This window comes from Peromyscus leucopus, chromosome 22 (assembly GCF_004664715.2).
Source record: "Peromyscus leucopus breed LL Stock chromosome 22, UCI_PerLeu_2.1, whole genome shotgun sequence".
In the NCBI taxonomy this organism is placed as follows: Eukaryota; Metazoa; Chordata; class Mammalia; order Rodentia; family Cricetidae; genus Peromyscus; species Peromyscus leucopus.
The window spans coordinates 40,697,701-40,718,411 of NC_051081.1; the positions used below are offsets into that span (position 1 = coordinate 40,697,701).

Below are 20,711 nucleotides of genomic sequence, written 5' to 3' on the forward strand. Positions count from 1 at the left end.
ATTTTGCACCATTGGCAAAGATGAAACGCAATGTAAACAAGAAAGGCTAAATAAGTTCCCCCTACTAAGTGCCTTCATCTGGGTCCTTTGCATGTCAAATTCTGTGTAGTTTTGGGGGGGCCTCCTGGTTTACACTGCCTTGATCTACCACGCTATTTTTGTGTTGGGCCCTTGTCCAAGGACCCTCCAGTTCTCCCGTCTCCCTTCAGCTCAGCTTCTATGCCCTGCAGCCCTGCTACAGCCTGTGCTTCCTGCCACTCTCAGGACTAATCAGAACATTGCAGGGAGGGGCCTTCCTTGGAAAGGCTCCTCCTAGTCCATGGCACTTGTGCCCCGATTCAGGGAAACCTCCTATGCATGTAGATGAAGAATGGTGCCTCCCTTCTCCCCTGCTAGAGTTAAGCACCACATCCCCTTTGCTCTGACCAAAATACCCAGGACATTCAGAGCTTTGTCCCAGCTTTGTTTTTTACAGGTTGGAGTGAGATGGACTATTGTTAACAGAAAGTTCAATCCCCGTGGCCACAGCAGATAGGAAGCTGTTTGTCCCATGCACCAAGAGAGAGCTGCACACACCATGTAGAAATAAGCAGCACCCCATCCCCACAGCTGTCAGGCATGTGGACACTCCAGGATCCTCATTCTGCTGTCCTTAGCGGGCTTTTCTCCGGGTCAGAATCCCATGGTCACGTGACAGCTCCTACACCCTCCTCTCCAGCACTGACAGAGAGAAGGGGAAGAATGGGAAAAAAGACTGACTCCTGCCTAGAAAGAAAGGTGTCTCCCACAGTCCTCTTCCTGTAGATTAGAAGCTTCATCCCTCCGTGTAAGGAAGTCGAAGTCATTGATTTTGACTTTGAGTTTCAGGAGAAGAATTAAAGGGAATGGGTACATTCCTGTTGGTTTCAGGATGATTACATCGCACCTGCCACATCCCCACCCAGGGCTGATCCTGAGACTGGCAGTTCATGGAGCTAACCTCCTTCCTAATGCCTCACTAAGCCAGTTCATAACACTCCCCTTGACCACGGCTGATCCGTCCTAATGTGATAGCCTCAGACTAAGAACATCTGTTTGATCAGGCTAGCCCTCTTGATAACTTACCACAGTGCACCTGTCTGTAGCAGAGCCCCTCTGTTCCCATGATTATGATGGTTTACATTGTTTTTTTTTTTTTTTTTTTTTTTTTTTTTTTGGTTTTTTCGAGACAGGGTTTCTCTGCGTAGCTTTGCGCCTTTCCTGCAGCTCACTTGGTAGCCCAGGCTGGCCTCGAAGATGGTTTACATTGTGAAGAGAGTTTAAAATGTAAGTTTTTACCCTTTGATTTTTATTAATGCTCACAACTCCACAGTAACCCTTCTCCTAAGGAGGAGGTTAGCATAGGAACTCTTCTGCCCAAATGAGTCTTGTGAGAAACACCAGAAATTCCCTCCTGTAAACATGAGTGATGTGAACATATAGGATCTATTCGCCCTTTTAAAGATGCTTGGGGCTGGGTAGCCGTGGCACACGCCTTTAATCCCAGCACTCGGAAGCCAGAGCCAGGCAGATCTCTGTGAGTTTGAGGCCAGCCTGGTCTACAGAGTGAGATCCAGGACAGCCACCAAAACTACACAGAGAAACCCTGTCTGAGGGGGAAAAAAATGCTTGGGGTAACTAGAGTAGTTCCTCAGTCACAAGAGACAACAAAGAACAGTCACAGTGTTGGTGATGGTAATGATTGGCAGTGGCCTTCTGTGTTCTGTTTTGGGAAACAGGGACTGTCAAGTGTTCAAGGCTAGCCCCAGACTCTCAGTCTTCTACCCCAGCCTCCTATATACTGAAATTGCAGTTGTGTACCACTGCACTGGGCTGGAACGATCACATTGTGCAGAACAGTGCATATGCCCACACACAGTAAATGTTCTACCTCCACAGTTCCCTGCCCTGATTAAACTAAGTCCATTTTCAGTAATTCCTTTTGCTTCAGGACCAACCATCTTTATTCTCCAGAGTGATTGCAAAACCAAACAATTCCAGGACACATTACTGTAAACCCTACTAGTGACTCAGATCACTTACCTCCAAAGAGCTGCACAGCTGATGTCTGTAGCAGGAATCTTAAAAGTTCTTATTGATAAAATCAAACCCAAGGCCAGTTATTGGGGTGAAATGCTGGATGGTCAGAGAGACAGAATAAGCCACAGTTACCTCACCTCGCCGGATCCTCAGCTGGTCTTGTTTCCTCAGACTGGAGGCCTCTGAGTCCTCATCCGGAATGGGTCTCAGCTGAATTGCTGCTCAAAAGCCTGAATGCTTAACCAGCCAAATGCTGCTAGTTTCTGGTCCTCACGCCTTATATACCTTTCTGCTTTCTACCACCACTCCCTGGGATTAAAAAGCTCGCTTTCTGGGATTAAAGGCGTGAGTCACCATGCCTGGCTGTTTCCAATGTGGCCTTGAACTCACAGAGATCCAGAGAGATTTCTACCTCTGAAATGCTAGGATTAAAGGCGTGTGCTATCACTGCCTAACTAGTGGCTTTTCTGTTCTCTGACCCTAGATAAGTTTATTAAGGTATACAATATTTTGGGGAACACAATACCACCACATTTCCTTTCTTTTTGTCCATAAGCTTTAAAGAAAGCTTATAACTAATACAAGAAAAACTATCCAATAAGTATATACAATATATACAGCCAAAAATTACATTAATGATGTCTAGTCCATTAACATTTGAGAGATTCAGATAAAAACTCCATTATATATATATATATATATATATATATATATATATATATATATATATATATATTAACAATGTCCAGTCCAGTAACAACCCCACATTCTGCTCAGAAGGTTTTGGTGGATCTCTTTAGAACCTTGCATTTTTAGTTTATTGTGGTCTTTCTTCCTTTGCCTCATCCCTGGGAGTTACAAGTTCATGGCCGATGTCCACAGAAACACCTAGACCCCTCTTACCTGTGCTTCTTCACCCACTGTGGACCTGCTTAGCTTATCTGGGTGTGTCAGCCTCCATCCTTGGCCTCCACCGTGATGGCAGATCAGGGACCACTTTAGATAAAGAGGCAGGCTTCTCCTCCGCACCCCTCCAAAAGCACCTAGCCAAGCACCATCTCCCTCAGTCTCTTCCCATTTATGTCACTTAACTCTTTTTTTATACCTGCTACAAGCAAAGCACTGGATAGAGTAATGGATGAGGCACAGCCCCTGCCCGTAAGTTACCAGTGGAGCGGAGAGGCAGTGGGGGCCGTGTGAGTGTGTCCCAGTGTCTGCTGTCAGAACAGGACGTGAGTGATACTTAGAGGAAGTCAGACCTAGGTCAGTTACAGAACAGAGGTGACTGAGCCTGGCTTTGTGAACGGCATCAGAACAGGCCACAGGAGTTACAGAACAGAGGTGACTGAACCTGGCCATGTGGACGGCATCGGGACAGGCCACATTTGTACAGACTGCAGCCTTTGTTGCAGACTTTGAGCCCTTGGAAAACCCAGCGACACTGTGCTATGATGTCAGTGCCCTATTGGTCCTGGGCCATCCGCCCTCTCTCAGCTGCCCTGAACCCTTCAGCCTTTCTCCTGGACACCTGAGGTCACTCCATGGTGACACTTGAAAGTCAAACATGTCAGAAGGTGGTCATAGCAAAGAAAACAGAGCATTGCGCTCCTTGTGAACCTTTGTGCACCTGTATTTAGGCTTTAATGAAACCTAAGTAAACCACTGTTTCCTGTGTCATCCTTCATGTTTTCATTTCCACGGTCCCTGTAGTAGACCTATCCTTCTCAGCAGTACCTGGAACTTGGAATCTGCTGGGTATCAGTCATTGCCAAGAGCAGTGTATTTTCACTGAGGAAATGGCACTTTGGTTTGGTACTATTATTTCTGAACACTGTGTTGCATTGGGATCCTTACTGAGGGATGACAAGGATGGCTTACACAGAGTGGTTACCTGGGAAGAAACAGGAAGTCTTGTTTAAAAGAAAAGAAAAAAGTATACTTAGCTGGAAAATGACGAGGTAACAAAGCAAAAATAAAAATAGGTTGGAGTATATTCACTATGAAAGCATTATTTCCAGAAATGTGAGCACCTCAGATTATTCAGATTTTTTCCTGTTCAAGTCTGTACCCTTTTCGATGTTTGGTCATCACCTCTTTCTTGTTGGTTTCTAGAAATTTTGAAATATATCTAGATGCCAGTACTTTTGCCATATTGTGCATATATGTCTCCATTCTTAGGCAATCTCTTAATTCCCAGAAGAGCCTGCTTCTCTCCTATCCTGAAGACCTGTGTGCCCACATCCCAGCTCCCCTGTGGAATGTGGCCATTGCTGAGTGTAGCATGGCCAAGTTAGCCACATCTGAAAGTCTGACTTCTTGACATGGGGTTCCAAAGGCCACCCTGAGTCCTCTAGGTCCTGTGTTGTTCATTAAGGGTTTTTCCCCTGCTCTAGCAGAAACAGTATCCAGTTCAAGGATTGTTTCTGCAATCCCTTCTGAAGTTTCATTCCCTGAATTCTGACTGTCTGTCTCATGACTGTGCTGGTCAGTGCTCAGCTAGAACTCAAGGGTGACCCTTGTCGATCTCTGGAGCTTTCAGTCACTGGAGTTCTCTCCTCTCCACTGCTCTGCTCTGCCAAAGCCCCTGCGCTCACCTTCCCGGAGGCCCTGTCACCTCGATGCAGAATGCTTTTAGAGTTGTGTCAATCAGTTATGGAGGAGGATGGACATGCAGACAGCTGCCTTTGAGAGGAGAGGAGATTGCCTACAGCTCCCAGTGGTGGGGACATGCCACACCAGACAGGTCCACACAAGGAGGCACCCTTTTAGGTCAGGAGGCAGGAGGGACAGATGACCCAGAGCCTGTGTTGTGGGTTTCATGGAGGATGGGATGAGGCGGGCTGGGCACCTGGCTGGGAAGATCTAGGATTGCCTGTTATAATATCTGAAGTCTCTGGGTGATCTCTTGTCTGGTACCTAATAGCCCTGGGTGATTTCAAGAGGAGGAAGGGGATGATGCTGGGATGCTCTGTGAGAGTTTCCAGAGAGTAAACACCTGGGATTTGAGACTTTGTTGGGGTGGCTTGCAGAGGAATGGTGTGTTGTTCACTGAAGAGTCTGTCCCTGACCTACAGAGTATGGATTTCTGGGAATAGGAGCTTTGATTCCATACCCTCCATCTTGATAACACTCCAGCCTGGGACTATAGTAGAAAGGCCACCTGGAAATGTTGGGTGCTTACTGATAAAGCTCACATGTGGGCTGTAAGAGGGCCTAACCACTACATGGCAGCCAAGGAGGGGCCTCCCAGGTCTCACAAGTGTGACTTGAATTCTACTTCTCTGTAGCACAAAATTGTGACTCGGTGCCTTGTAGTTGGTATTTTGATAAAATCTTGTAGCCAAGAAGTATCTAAACTTTAGCCAGTGTTAGTCAAAATGATTTCTGAATTTAATCTGTATACGGAGTTACAAAGTCTTCCTTATGAAATTTGAGGGGTGTCACATTTCTAGATGTTTCCAGAGACAGAAAGTGTAATCTCTTAATGAAGCCTTCTGAGTTGTAAAAGTGGCAGCCAACGTGTTTCAATTGCTTGTTTCCAAACCCCTCCATTGGGAAAATCTCAAGTGGATTTTCATTTCCAATGGCAATAACCTCACCTAGCTCCTCCACTTCTGAGATGAGTAAGATGGATTTCATTTGCCCTCTGGCCTAAAACAACTGAAAAAGAAAAAAAACAAACAAAATGTGAAAGCAGAAGTTGTTAAGACACTGGATGATGGACAGCGAAAAGCAGAGGTTCTGAGAAAAGGGAAACCAGTGAAGTGAATTTTACAATTCTCTGCTTTTATCGTTTGATGTTCCCAGGCTGTCATGGGGTGGGGGGAGAATACAGGAGGGGTTCTTCTCACTTGCCCGAAGGGTGTTGGTCATGCTCTTGTGACCTGTGATGCATTGGCATCGTGGGGCCTTGCTGGCCAGGGTCGGCTGCCCCTCCCAGGGTCAGCTAAACCTTGGAGACAGGTCCTCTGCAAACACACCTTGCCTTTGCCAGCCTGCCAGAGAGCTCATGTACCTTTTAGACCCCCATTCCTAACATCACATAGCACTTGGCCTCTAGAAGAAGGAAGCATGAATTTGTTGAAATTATATTTGATATTTGTGTCTCTTCTGTATATTCTAAGTGTTTAACTGTTTGTTTCTTTGTTTTTTAATGAAGCTAATGCTGCCTACCTTGGAGGCCAAGAAGTGATACAAGTACAGAAGAGAGATGATGAAATCATAAAGGAACATTTACCTAAGGTAACCACTTTGAGGCTGCAGGCACATAAGTTGATGGGTAGAAACACTTACTGGGACATGAGGCTAGAACTGGCTAAGAACTGAAGGCGTTGAGCCTTTGTGGATTTAGACGAGGTTCTGTTACCCTTGAAAGTTACATGGAGAAAGTAAAGCTGATTACAGCTACAGAAGTTTATTTTGCCACTTGTTTTGTTAAATTGATTTTAAAAAATTCGTGCTTTTAACAATGTATTAAGCTGAGAAGTCTCAATAGCACTGTAGAATAAATGAGTTCTATTGAAGTGAAACAATTCAAACAGTGGAGAGGAGCTAACCTTGCATGTGACCTAGTGAACAGGAAACCTGGCTTTCTCATTCTCCAACACACAGGGCTGTCTTGTTCTCACATAAAAAGCAGCTTTCTGAGCTATCAGGACATGTGTGATACCTGCAAATGCTAGACTCACAAAAACATTTGGAAGTGCCACTATCTGAAGCTCTAAAGCCACCATGATTTAGAATATGCCCTAAGGTCCTAATACTTAGATAGCCGTAGCACTTCTGGGACTTCATCTATCTGTGTCATCCTGCAGAGGGTAGATCTGTGCTGGTTTTTGTTTGTTTGTTTTAGATATTTATTTATTTTATGTGCATTGGTGTTTTGCCTGCACATATGTCTGTAGAGAGTGTTACAGATACCCTGGAAATGGAGTTACAGACAGTTTTGACTTGCCGTGTGGGTGCTGGGAATTGAACCCGTGACCTCTGGAAGTGCAGCCAGTGCTCTTAACTTCTGAGCCATCTCTCCAGCCACATTCTGCACTGTTTTTGTTTAGTTGCTTTAGTTCCATAAAACGTAGGCCCTTGCACATGCTGAAGACACATGACCTGCGCTGAACTTCACCCCAGCCCAGAGCTGCACTGTTAACCTCCCACACCCACACACCAGAAGTACTATGTGTGGTTAGTTTGAATTGAGATGTTTTATAAGTTAAATGCACATTGACTTTCAGGACATTAGTACCTGGTGCTCAGGATGCAGATCAGTGGTAGAGAGTTTGCGTGGTACTGTTCAGGACTGAGTTCAACCTCAACACAGGCAGAAAAACATTAGTAGCTTAGGAGGAAAATATGTCATTAATATATTGATTACATTGAAATAGTTTAGATGGATTGTAGTAAATATGTTTAATATACATCTACAGTAATTTTACTCAATCCTTCAGACTCTCTTTAACACTGTTACTAGAAGTTTCTTGAAGAACATCTGTGCCTTGCTGTGTGCCTCTGGAGATGACACTGACCTAGAACTTTACAGCTGGTGTGGAACACTGACATCTGCTGGGGACAGTAGAATGATCCCTGATGGATGACGCACTCTGATAGGGCCTGTACGTCAAATCCTAGGTAGCGCACTGCAGTGAGGATCTCTTCTTAACTGTGAGACATCAGACTGAAGCCTGTCCGCAGTGGTGATTCATAGTTCTCTAACCCCCAACACAGCTTTCTGAAAGTAAGCATTATATCTGTTGCTTAGAAAAGATTTCCTTGTATTAAAAATATTCACTCCAGCAGTACCTAGGAAAATGCTATTATCTGTTGGTTTATATCGTCATATTTACATCATCATATGATCATCATATTGGTGGTCTTCATATTTCCTAAGCAGCAGTTGTCTAGAGATAGAAATGTTGACTCAAGAGGAAGCTGTTCCTAGCTGACTGGATAAGGTTGGACAAGGAGGACCTACTTACTCTCCAGGGCTCTGAAATACTTCCAGCATTGAGGGTATGAAATTACCAGAAAACAACATTTTATTTTGTAGTTAAATTATAAGTGAATCTGTTTCCAGAATGCATTTAAGTTCTCCAGGTTGGAAGTTTGTAAAAACAATTCACAGTAAGATTTACAGTAAGATTGGCAGACACTTGCTTCCAAACTTCACACTTGGGGAGTGAGTGAGCTGTCACGTTAGAGGCAGTCCTGGCACCTGGGGAAGCCAGCTGCTGTAAAATAATTCTCATTCTGGATCCTGTGTGTCCGCTGTGCTCAGAAAGAGGTCAGAGAGGCGGCTAACTTATCCTGTGCTAAGTTAAACCCATATGCACGTGTAACCATTCCCAGGTAAAGGTCTGCTCATGGCAACTGCCAGGGCTGGAATTTTCCTGACACTTTCTCGGGAGAAACCTGGGAGCATGCTGGTGGTCAACATTTCAAGGTTGACGTTTACACAGGCTCAGGAAGAAGCTCTCAGGCTCCAGGGAATAAGTGTGTTTCTAAGGCGACACCATCAAGTGCAAGGTGGAATAGAAGTCTGGTCCGGTGTCGCTGGTCCTGCTGGTGTGCAGGTCCATAACTGTCTCACTGCAGCTCCCTTACCGTGAGGTCAAGAAATGCCTTCACCAGCCAAAGAGCAGCTCTCCACTCAGCTAGGGTGGTCCCTGGTCCCCAGAATTCCTGAGCAAATACAGACAGGAAGTGGATGGCAACTTCCTGTTATGAAATGAAATCGGGAGGAAACATGCTGCAACTTAATTTTGATAAAGGTGACTCAACATAGTATGTCCCGTCAGCTTAGGAACATAAGGGGAGTTAACTGGACACACAGTTCTAGGAAGGTGGGCGTTGTCTCCCCGATTCCAGAGATCGTTTCTTCCAGTGGCTCTCAGCCTTCCCAATGCTGTGACCCTTTAGTGAAGTTCCTCATGTTGTGGGAACCCCAACCACAAAATTCTTTTTCATTGCTACTTCATGACTGTAATTTGCCACTGTTATGAGGTGTTATATAAATATTTGTGTTTTCTGATGGTCTTAGGTGACCTCTGTGAAAGGGTCCTTTGACTCCAAAGGTGTCACAACCCCCAGGTTGAGAACTGCTATTTTAGTCAAAGCCAAAAGCAAGTTCCTGAGACTGCAAATGGCTCTGCCTTGGATGCTGTGTTCAAGGATACCCTCTCCCATTTCTGCCCAGGCAGAGGTACTCAGAACCTTCGTGCCTATTCCCACTGCCCAGCGTGAAGTTTCTGAACCATCGTTGATGCAAAAACTTACAATTCAACTCAAAACCATTACATAAAGAGTATTATTGTACCACCTAGCCAAGAATCCATGCGAAAACTAGTCTAAAAACAGTGTCTACCACATCATGCCCAAAGCTTGATCAGTTGGCTTCAGCTTTAAAGTCACAATTAGATTTCTTCTGTTGATTTCCATTGCTCACACAAAGAGAGGTTTGAATTTATTTAGGGAAACTGACCAATTGAACTCTGAGAAGTCCGGGCCAGCTGTCTTCCTTGCAGGAGCTTCAGAATGGATTCCCAGACCTGGACAGCTGTGTTGGTTTTCAGTCTCCGACAGTAAAAAGTTGCTTCCCTTTCCGATGAAAATACCGCATCATAGTTGCTTCCAGCGGAGTGTGGCGCGATGCTGACATCAGAGGCTGCACTGTCCCTTCACCGGGCTAACTCCCACTTTTCCTGGAACCCGGCTCTCACTGTCATCTCCAGGAAGTTTCCCCAGCTGCAGCATCCGTGGTTCCCATGGCTCCCTGTTCAGAGTTAGAATATCACATTTGTCACACACGGTGTGAATGCACAGCCTTCCTCTCGCCCCACCCACGGAAGGAGCACTTATTTTCATCTGAGGGTCCAGCACAATTCAGAGTCTCTGATGAACCATCAGTGAATGGGTGCTAGCTGGGTGGGTGGAAAGACAGATCAGTCAGGAAGCTTTTATAGGATATGGATGATATTGAAATACAGTCAACAACATACTCTAAAATTAATTTGTGATCCAGTGCACGGGCACCTTTATTAACACACTGAAGAGGAAGAGGTAATAACAGGTGCTGGAGAGATGGCTCAGTGGTTAGCAGTGGGCACTGTTCTTGCAGAGGACCCAGGTTCAGTTCACCAATCCACATCAGGCAACCCACAACCGCTGTATCTCCAGGTCCAGGGGTTCTGATGCCTCAAGCCTCTATGTGCAATTCCACTCATGTTATGTACACTTCCACTCATGTGTATAGATACACAGGCAGACACATGCACACACATATGATTAAAAATTAAATATAATTAAAGATATAATAACAGAGTTACTTCTTTGAGTTTGCAGTAATGAGTGTCAATCTGTTTTTACTCATCTACAGTGAGTTTACTATGATTTGAACAAATATGTATTAATAATATAGTGGCTTATTGTCTTTATTTATAATTTAAAGAAATATTACATTATAGTTAGGGGTAAATGACAAGTTCATACGCCAAAGCACTGGACCTTTGTGGCCTGTAGACTCCAAGTTAAAAGCCCCACATTTGGGAAAATGGCTGGGTACATGATGTGCGGTCTCGGGCACTGATCAAATCATGAACGAGGGACAGCATCTGGAGCAGCCATTCTCAACCTGTGGGTCACAACACATTTGGGGCAGAAACCACCCTTGCACAGGGATAGCCTAGGACCATTCAAAAACAAAGATATTTACTTTAAGAATCTTAAAAGTAGCAAAGTTATATAGCAGCAATGAAAACAATTTTATGATTCGCGTCATCACAACATGAGGGATTGTATTAAAGGGTCACAGCATTAGGAAGTCTGAGAACCACTGAACTAGAGGATATTACGAATATTTGATGACATGATATAACCACTGCCCAATCAGAACCAGCCACCAACAGCCCATTCAGATATTCCTGTATGTATCAGTTATCCTAACAAATATGGTGAGATCACCCCACTTGAGGGATAATTTCAGGGAAATGTTGGAAGAAAATTGGGAAACAGTTACATTTTAGGTGCCATGTCTGTTTGCAGGCTTTAGAACAATGAATGCAGTGGGGTTGGGGATGAAATGATTCAGGAGGAAGACTCAGTGGCCCTTAGTGCAGGTGGGTGTTAGCAGATGGGGTGGGTGAAGGAATTTGAGATCGTTGCCCTGGGTCTAGATTTGGTGGTGAGGGAGGATGGGAAGAGTCCCAGGTTGTGGGAGGTGGTTGGTCTTGTGTGTGAGACACCTGTGGAATATCCAAGCAAATACGTGCCCAGATGTATGCTATGAAACTTAAAAAGAGGAGTCTGGGCTCAGTTTTGGTTTGGGCATGGCAGGCCTAGAGTTGGAGCTGTGAGCATGCATGGTGGCCTCCTCCGGAAGTCTGTAATATAAAGAAAGAAGCCGTCTGAAGTTGGATGCTTGGCCATTTCAAGTTAAAGGTTGGAGATAGAGGAGCCGTTGAATATAATGGGAATAGAGGCAGGGAGGGGCATTAGGTGAGCTCTGGACTAGAGGAAGCCAAGGGAAGAAAGTCAACCGTACTTATATATGGCCGCTCCAGATTTCTGTGGGCGCCTGCGCGGTCTGCTGTGCCTGACCAGGTACCTGGTGTATCTGAATAACGAGAAGGTCCGCGTTTCCCTATTCTGTCCTTGTTCTAAACCATCAGGAGATGCATGTCTCCTTCATAGACAAGTGAATGAGTGTTTGGTTCTAAACTTGACATTTTCATTGAAAACTCACTTCGGAGGGAAATTCTAAACTGCCGTGACCATCTCTGGCCCAGGCTTTTGGAAACAGCTGTTATGTGCTGCTTCCGGATAGAATCTGAATATCGCTCTGGGTCCACAGGGGCCTGCAGTTGTTCGCAAACAGAGCACGTGGGCTGCAGCCTTTGGAAGAAGGTGGGCAGCTGTGGCGGGGCAAGGTGGTGTTGCCTCTGCCTCGGGCCCTGGCTACCATGGGGCTTACAAAGGAGGCGGAGCGCTCTCTGGGAAGGAGCTTTCCACCCTAGCTCTGCCCCCATCTTCTGCTTAGCCTGCCTCGGCCAGAGGTGCGCCAGAGGTGCGCGCTGCCTGTGGGAAAGGCCCTTGTGCAGTGCCGACGTTTGCAGAATGGCCGTGCAAATCCTTCTGACATGCACACGTCCTGCTAAGCGGAGCATAGGAGAGTGCTCCCTGGACCAGCTCACCGAGGCTTGCCTTTCCGCCAAGCCCCGCTCTGAAACGGATTGTGTTAGTTCTGCCTGTTTAACTGGAAGCCTGTCCAGAATGTCATGATCGTCCTGGAAGCAGATAGGCTTGTTTTTAACTCCATCGTTTGGACCTCAAGAGCTTCATTCAAGGGGTTTGCTTTCACAGGCTCTTAAGTCCTCTAGCGGAGCCTGATTGAAAAGAGGTCCGTCCGTGTCGGAGAGCAGAGTCCACGATGCCACAACCCAGGTTCAAACCCGAGCTCTGCCACTTGCTTCGTTGTATGATGCCTTCCCCCATCAACAAAATCATTTCATATTAAAACATATTCTCAGGGATTTGTGCTAAGATGGTGGTTATAATTCCTATCTCATAATTCAGACCTTACCAAAAGTGTCCAGCATATATGACACCTTTAGATGATTGCTTGATGCCTTTCTGCAAACTTACATAAGGGAGACAAGAAATTCTGGCCTTTTGCCTGGTAGCCATGCATACCTTTGGATGCATAGCTGTTCAGCCTGCAGAGGGTGCATCAGGCAGGGCCATGATAGGCCCCGCTCCCTTGGCTCCTCCGTTCCCACTGCCCTCCTGAGGCCAATAAAGCGAAGCAGTGTTCTGTAAGTAGGAGGTATCGGGTTTTCTCCTCTGACCTCCAGAGATTTTCATCCTCCTTTCCTCAAGAATGGCAGGGCAACCAGACAGAGATAAAGAGAAGGAAGGAGCCGAGCTAAGCTTCGACTGAGCGTCCTTCCCCCACCTCCACCTCCCCTAGCCTGGCTCAGGTTGTGCACAAGACAGCAGTGAAATTTTAAAGCATTTAGCTGCTCCCTGTATCCACTAGGGGCAGACTTTAAGAACTGAAAGGGCAAGCTTGCCTTGCACAAGATGCTTCACGGGGTTAAGACCAAAATGTCTTCGTCCCTGGAGGAGAAAAAGCCTGTGGCTTTCAGAATTCATAGAGGACCTCAAGGTAGGTACCATGTACCCCAGAAAGCTAGAAGATGATGGATACAGGGCAATGAAGTCCAGCTGCAAAAGAGGGAAATACCTTAGTTTGGATCTAGACAATTCTCCCACTCGATGCCTGAACCTAGCAAGTAACTTTGATAAAGGTATGTGGTTTCCTTCTCTGTAAAATAGGGATTAAAATTCTGTCTCAAGTCGTTTTCCATCAATATAGTGAGAGTGTGTGGAGAGTGCCCAGCACAGAGTCCACACCCTGTTCGGTTCCCATCAGTTGATTCTCACAGACCGGATGGAAGCAGCAAACACACTTAACCACAGTGTGTAGATGTCCAGCTACTTCATCCTTTCTGCCTCACCTGCACTCTGCTCTCACCTGGCCCATACTTTTTTTTTTATTTTTCATACTTTCCGGGGTTACAGGTGTCGAGTCCTCTGGTCAGGTCTGTTGTCTAGGGAGCAGGAAGTATGTCAAGCCAGCGTTTGTAAAGGCATCAGATGGCCATGTGTTTTGTAAGCCAGGGTTTTCACAGAAAACCCTTCAGTGTATTACCTTGAAGAACTTTTCAGAGAAAGCAAAACAGAACTTTTCCAAACCTGACCCCACCATCCGTGGGGGATTTAACCAAATGGGGCCCACCCCCAACAGTTACAGTTGGAACTGAGAAGTAAACTCAACCGCAGAGAGAAATCCAGTCTGTTTAATGTTTACTGTTTAATGCCATACTGAACTCACACCATGTTTTGTTCGGGTTCCTAGCACATGTTAGGGTGCAGTGTACACTCCAATTACGTGGACCTGATCTGTCTCCTGATACCCCGAGGCAGCTTGAGGGTCCCCAAATCCATGCTGAGTCCCCCGTTCACCAAACACCTTTGAGCGCGAGGCAGCTGGTGGCATCTCCCAGTGCCGAGGGTTCATCCGACTGGGCTTCTCACTGGACACATTTCAAGTTTTGGTTGCCTCACCGAGAAGCGAGCGTCAGGCTTGCCACAGAAATGGTTCTCGAAGTGTCTGTCAGAGAGCAACATCAAGTCCAGTGACAGTCTCGTCAAGACAGCTTTGTGAGCTGAGATCTTCTGCAGCAGCTCTGCTTCCGTCTGATTGGCTCTTCAGTAGTAGTTTTCACAAGAATCACCACCATAGCCTGTGCTAGTCGGAAGGCCCCAGATTGCTGTGGTAGCCTCAGAGAGCAGGCCATAGCTAACCCAACCGGCTGTCTAGCTCTCGAACTGCTGGTTCCTGCACTGTGGAAATGCTAGACAACCCTACCTAGTGACGGCTCTCATCACTGGCTCTTTTGTGAATTGTTTCAGATTCCCAATGACAGTTCTGGATGTCCGGAGAGAGCCTCAAGTAATTAGCTCTTATTAGCAGGTAATTAATCCCTGTGGGTAGTTTGTGCTCCCAGCAGTTTTTTTTTTTTTCCAAAAGGGGCGTGGCAACAGAAAAATCACCGAGTGAGCCTGGGAACCGATGTTTCTGTGACTGATGTCACCACTTGAGAGATCACGTCTCCAGAGGTCAAGAGGGAACTGAGGCCAGGAAAACCAGGCAGCTGCTGGGAGCTTTCCTAAGTGTAGAAGGTGATCGATCGCAACCTGATCTTTCTCTGCCCCACCCGCAGGCTTATCCTCCACCACCTAACACAAGGTGTTGGCAGTAGCTTTTGGTTCTCCCAGCACTGCCACGCTCTTCATGCCTGTGACTCCCTCTAGTCTGCCCCACAGCGTCCTCCTCCAGCTAAAGCAACTCTAAGGGATCACTGCTGCCCCCCCCAACCCCAAATACCCCCATCCGGACTTGGGCGGAATCACCTCTTCCCTCTTCCCCAACACTGGCTCCTGACACAGAGGGGGTGCTCAAGTCATATCTGCTAAACACTAATGCATAAATGACTGAATGTGAGTGAGCCAATGTGGTATGTTATAGAAACTACCAGTAACTATTTCAGATTACTTAGGGGCCACAGCTGGCTGGGTCTGACTTTTTAGTTTTGTGATATGTCACAACTTCCGTAAAGTCTAGTCTTTATTTTTTAATAAAAATGATCACTGTGGTATTTTACGATGAAGGATCTAATAACCTGTTTGGTCCCCAGGACCCACATAAAGACGGAAGAAGAAAACCAATTCTACAAAGTCCACTGACATCCAGATGTGCTCTGTGCCGTGTACAAACATACACACAAATAATATCTAAAAAATTTTAATCATCACTATGTACCATTCTGAATATCATTTTACTTTTGTTTCTTTTTTTGTAAAGAATTATAGAGAACATAATAGTTTTCAGTGGAGCTCAGCAGCTTATAATGTAGCATCTCTGTGGTATGCACATCTGTTTCTCATGCAAAGATAGATAAATCTCCAGAAAAGATCTTAGTTAATGCCTCAAAGGAGACTCTGTTGCCACTCAGGCTGGTTTGTGTCACCTGAGGAATGAGTGTGAAGCGTTCTCGTTGGATTACACATGCCCTCCTGTTACACGGAACTTCTTAGAGTGCCACAGAGTCTCTTAGAGAGCTCATCACATTTCACAAGGGCATTGAGAAGCCAGAGACAACCTGACTTCTTTGCAGACTGATCTCCTTGCCTTCATTCACCAAGCCTGTCCCTGGGCCTACCAGAGGACTGTGTGAAAACAGTCTGTGTGTGGCCACCACTCTGCTATTGACTGTATCATCTTAACTGTCCCCTCCCCTCCCCTCTGCTCTCCCATGTCCACTCCAGCCTCAGTGCACATGACCTTGTCAGACCTTCGCTCAGTGGGTTAGAGGAGTCTGCCCCACAGTCTCCTGATGGGTGTCTTCCCCTCACAAGCCCTTAATGCATCCCGTGGTCTCTAAGGGCTCTGGAAGGGACCTTAGGACCAGTGGGTGGAGTCGGGCACAGGTGCTCCCTCCAAGCACTGCAGTCCACAGGGGTCAGGTGACATTGGGAGGGGACAATAAAACGCTGTTTCTTGTCTTTCAGCTGACGTTTTACTATGGTAAGACAGATGGCTGGTGTCCAGTAAAGTACTATGAAGACATGAAGAAAGATTTTCCAGAAGGCGACATCCGACTCTGTGAGAAAGGAATATCCCATGCTTTTGTCCTTGGTTTCAGCCAGGAGGTGGCTGCCATAGTTGCTGACTGGATGAACCATAAACTGCCCAAAATATAAAAACTGGCCCTGGGAAGACGTACCTACAGCTGATACGTGGGAGCTGTAGGTGTGTTCTGATTATGGGTGAATGTTTAATCTTAACGCTTAAAAAGGAAACATGAGACCCTTTTGCTTACAGACTTAGCTCCCTGTGCTAAGACTAAAGTGAACACAGTTGATGACTCATTCCACATGTTCCCTGACTCAGGATCTCCACAGTGATCTCCACAAAGATTCCTCTTTTGACAAGAAGCCTGACAGCGCTGTATAGTGCAGTTTACCCAACAGGATCCTGACAAGCCCAAGACAACCTAAATATAGGTGATTCCAAGTGAATCCTTACTTTAGAATAGATTGTCCTAGATGAAATTATGAAACACTGGCTAGAAAATGAAAACCCACCCATGAGTGTGAAGTGTGCAGTCAGGTGTGTAAAATGTGTAAGACTGAGAAGAGCACACCTGCTCTTCCAGCTGCAGGGAGGAATGAGCAGGGACGCTGGCAGTGAGCTTGGTTTCCCTGCAGGGACGGGGGAAATCGAGTCAGACGTTGTACGGGTCTTGGCTGAGGTCATCAGCATGTCTTCCTGCTCCTGCTGCAGTAAACCAAGAATCAAGGTTGCCTGACATTATCAACTAACTAGACAGAGTTGCTGAAGGATCCTGACTATGACCTGCTGCCAGATGGCCAGCAGGCTCCACCTGAGCCCTAAAATGCCAGGTCCCTGCAGGCTCCTCTAGAAAAAGAAGGGAGGGATGGACTGTCCACATCAAGTGTGTATGGCTATGGAGTGGCTCATCGCTGTGATTCCTCCAGTGAAGCTCCATGGACAGGAAGCTGTGAACTGATGCCTTTCATGATGCCATACGCTACCCTACAATTCTTCCCTTCTGAAAATCTAGAACATACTTTTTGGAAAGATATTTTAAATTGTTGAGTAAAACATTAGCATAAATTTATTTCCCATTTGCTTAAACTTTATTGAACGGAAAGATATTATTTTGCGAATGAACAGAAGTAATCCATTAAATTTTGAATTACTTCACCTCTGAAAGTGTATTCTTGACTGAGAAGTGGAGGACCAGCTAGGCTGCCTTCCCTTAATTGACTCAATCCTAAGATCCCAGAGTCCAGTAAACCCCACTGTCTTTAGTGACAGCTGATTCACGTTGGAAACATTCCATTTTCTTCTAGAGAAAAGCTCCCATAGCTGTATCATTCCTCAGGGGCAGTGAGATGGTCCTTCCTCTCACAAACCTAAGATGCTGATGGACGATTTGGTTGTTATGTGCCACCCACTCAGTGGTGAGTGAAGAAAGTTCTAGTCCTTTGTATGGCTTCTGCATCAGAGCTCTAACTTCTCAGAGGGGAAAAGCCAAACTCTGGACAAGGCGGGCTTTTAGACCATGGAGAAGACCGTTAGCTACACAGTAAGGGTTGGTGCTACACCCAAGTCCTCACTGGCATCTGCACACCAAGGCCTTCTGGAGAGCCGACTGGGAAGCCAGGATTCACGCTCTGAGGACCTTGGTGGTGGAAAATCAGTGAACAGAAACAAGTGCTGTTAAATCAGACCTACCGGAACAAAACCGCATTCATTGATTGCTTCCAGAAATTACTACTCTGTGTCTTCCAAACTCTACTTAAAAGACCCTGGTGCCTCATTCCTGTTCCCCATCTAATCACCTAATAATAAATAAATTTATATTTATATTTAATATATAATAAATATATATTTATATTTATATAATATAAAACATTATAATAAATGTTTTACCTGCAGTTCCTACTGTGTCTGGTCTGATGTCTGTGCTGTGGGCAAGGATACAATGTGAGCAGTTGGCCTAAGCTAGACTCACTATTAAGGGGAAACAGTACTTTGTCATTGCACTTTAGAAAGAAGAAAGAATCCAGTTTCAGGAGACTGAATCCTTAAGAATTACAGAGGCTGGAAAGATGGCCCAGTGGTTAAGAGCACTAGCTGCTCTTCCTAGGACCAGGGATCCACAGCCAATCCCCACCACCCACATGTCAGCTCTTGACAGTCTGTCATGAAGAGGATCTGACACCCTCTTCTGGCCTCCCTGGGCACCAGCTGTGTACTTTGAGACCATCTTGAACTACGTGGCAAGACCTTGTCTTCAACGTAGAAGGAGGAAGATGAGGAGGAGAGCACTGGAGACAAAAATTGGTCACTAGTGGGTGAGATCTGTTTCCCAGGGGTTCTGCCTGTGTGTTCCAGTTAGCCACGTGATGGCCACTGTGGTCTTCCTAGTGCCTCTTATAAAGCTGTCTGATGCTGTGTGACAAGCATGACTGGGACCCTTGATCCAGGCCCATGGTGACCCCTTGAGCCATGAAAGAAGCTCCAGAGGCAGCTCAAGGTAGCTCATGTCTGGGGCCTTTCCCTATTTGCTGCACTCAACCACTGAACCCTTGGACAGCTGGGCACGTCCTCTGTTTTGATTTCCCTCATACTTACATTAAAGCTGTGACAATTCTGACTAAAGGAGCATGACAAAATAACACAACCCCTGACTCTGGATTGAATGTTTTTTATTATAAAACAAACGTGGGGGACAGTTTGGATGTTGTTAAAGATGGTAGTGTTCATTTTCTGACTTCAATCTTTGTACTGTGAAAATGTAGGTGAATGCCTGTATTATGCTGAGAACACAATGGTGTATCTAAAAACTGAGAAGCATCATGCCAGTTTACTCACAGTTGGTGAACAAGAAAATACTTTCCTCTGTATCTACCAATATTTTGGAGCTTTGCAATAATTTGGGGATGTAGAAAATATTTTCAAACACAGCAAGCTCTCACCAGCATCTACCTCTCATTGTTTCTTCTCTAGACAGTGGATTTCTTCTAGACAGTAAAGGGAGAACTGAGTTTAAATCCCCGATCTTTTATTCATAGCATCATGATGCTACGTAAGATTTCATCCCTGCCTGAGCCTCCTAACTTCTAACCTGTGATGCTGGGATAATACTAATACTTGTCTGGCTGGGTTTTATTATTGTTCTTTGTTTCTTTGTTTGTTATGTTTGGGGGGACACAGGTGTTTTGTTTCCTTTGTTACAAAGCATTGAGGTCATGTCCGTAACCGCCAACATCTTGTCTGCCTTGTGGCCAGCCTGCTCTAACAGGTACCGAAAGGGAGGACCTGGCAAATTCACTCTCACCAATGCAGTGGAGACACCTGTGCTGGTTCAGTCACCCAGGTACTAAGGATACTCATGGTCTCCTAGCTCCTGGACCTTACCCCTGTGCGGGAGTGATGTACTGACCTAGCTCAGCTTTCTGGCTGTGGGCCATGCAGCGTCCATACACACACAGTCTAGGATGCTCTCACGGTGGGCTTAAAAAAGATGCAGGAAACAGCATTTCTCAGAAAAGGAGACATCTCTGTTCCTGGTCTCCCACTGGGCACAGAGGAGAGGCTATACTTGGGCTCCTCCACTTGAGGGTGGGGCTTAAGGCGAGGTCAAAGGTTAGAGCTAAGCAAGCTCTGTGAACAAATCCATCTCCAAGGATGTGAGCAAAGCTCTCCTGATGACAGAAAGGCTCTTAAGTGTGTCCTTGTTGCTTTCTCACAGGTTGTGACTCCTGTCTGTGCCCCATACAGATAGAGGTAAGTGATCACATTGGTCCAGACAGGGAGCAGCTGTGGACCATTAGTGGGGTCTCTGCCACCTCCAGACCAAGACTGGTATCAGTGAACATGATACCTGTTGAAGCTCCATGTGATGCCCTGGCAGCATGGCAAGGGTCATAAAGAACACGGTGTTGCTATAGTTCTGTGAAGAGGGGTTTCCTGGGGGAGAATGGCAGGGACTTCCTTTGCTCATACAGAACAGGCAGAACTTGGGTCAGTTTGGCATAGAGAAGAACAGGTCCAGGTAAGGTAACCCCTAAGCTGTCCCTGTCTCACATACAGGCTTCTCAATCCTTGGAGGCTCTGACTTGCCCAGTGTTCAAATAACCTGTGTGCAAAGTGACCTGCCTCACTCAAGATTTTACAGCTGCTGGGGCTGGAAAGATGTCTCAGTGGATACGCGCTCAGACCACTCAGTGACCTGTGTCCAGTTTCTGGTACCCTTGTGGGTCTGCTCACCACCATCTACACCTCCTTCTCCAGGGAGATCTGGTGTCTCTGATCTCCACGGGAACCTGCGATCAGAGGCACACACACAAATACACATAATTAAAATAGACTTTAAAAAATACTTTCTAGACAACAGGTTGTAGGAGCCGAGATCCTAGTTCAGGCCACTGCTCTGAAGAAATGGCTTTGTCAGCTCTTTCCACTACACCATGCTGCCTCCTGGAGGCCACAGTGGGCAAAC

The 20,711-nt window shown here is 46.0% G+C and overlaps 1 long non-coding RNA gene across 3 annotated transcripts in view; it reads left to right on the top strand.

Annotated features, from left to right (window-relative positions):
- LOC114691996 overlaps nt 1–18,066 on the top strand; it is a 60,115-nt gene extending 42,049 nt beyond the window's left edge. The window contains exons 3-5 of one of the 3 annotated variants that reach the window (XR_005089762.1): nt 6,218–6,300; nt 14,527–14,587; nt 16,186–18,066. This is a non-coding gene — a long non-coding RNA (uncharacterized LOC114691996). Of the gene's footprint in view, nt 1–6,217; nt 6,301–14,526; nt 14,588–14,644; nt 14,797–16,185 lie in introns of all 3 variants that reach the window. The other 2 variants (XR_005089761.1, XR_005089760.1) reach the window with 2 other exon arrangements.
- The last annotated feature ends 2,645 nt before the right edge of the window (nt 18,067–20,711 follow it).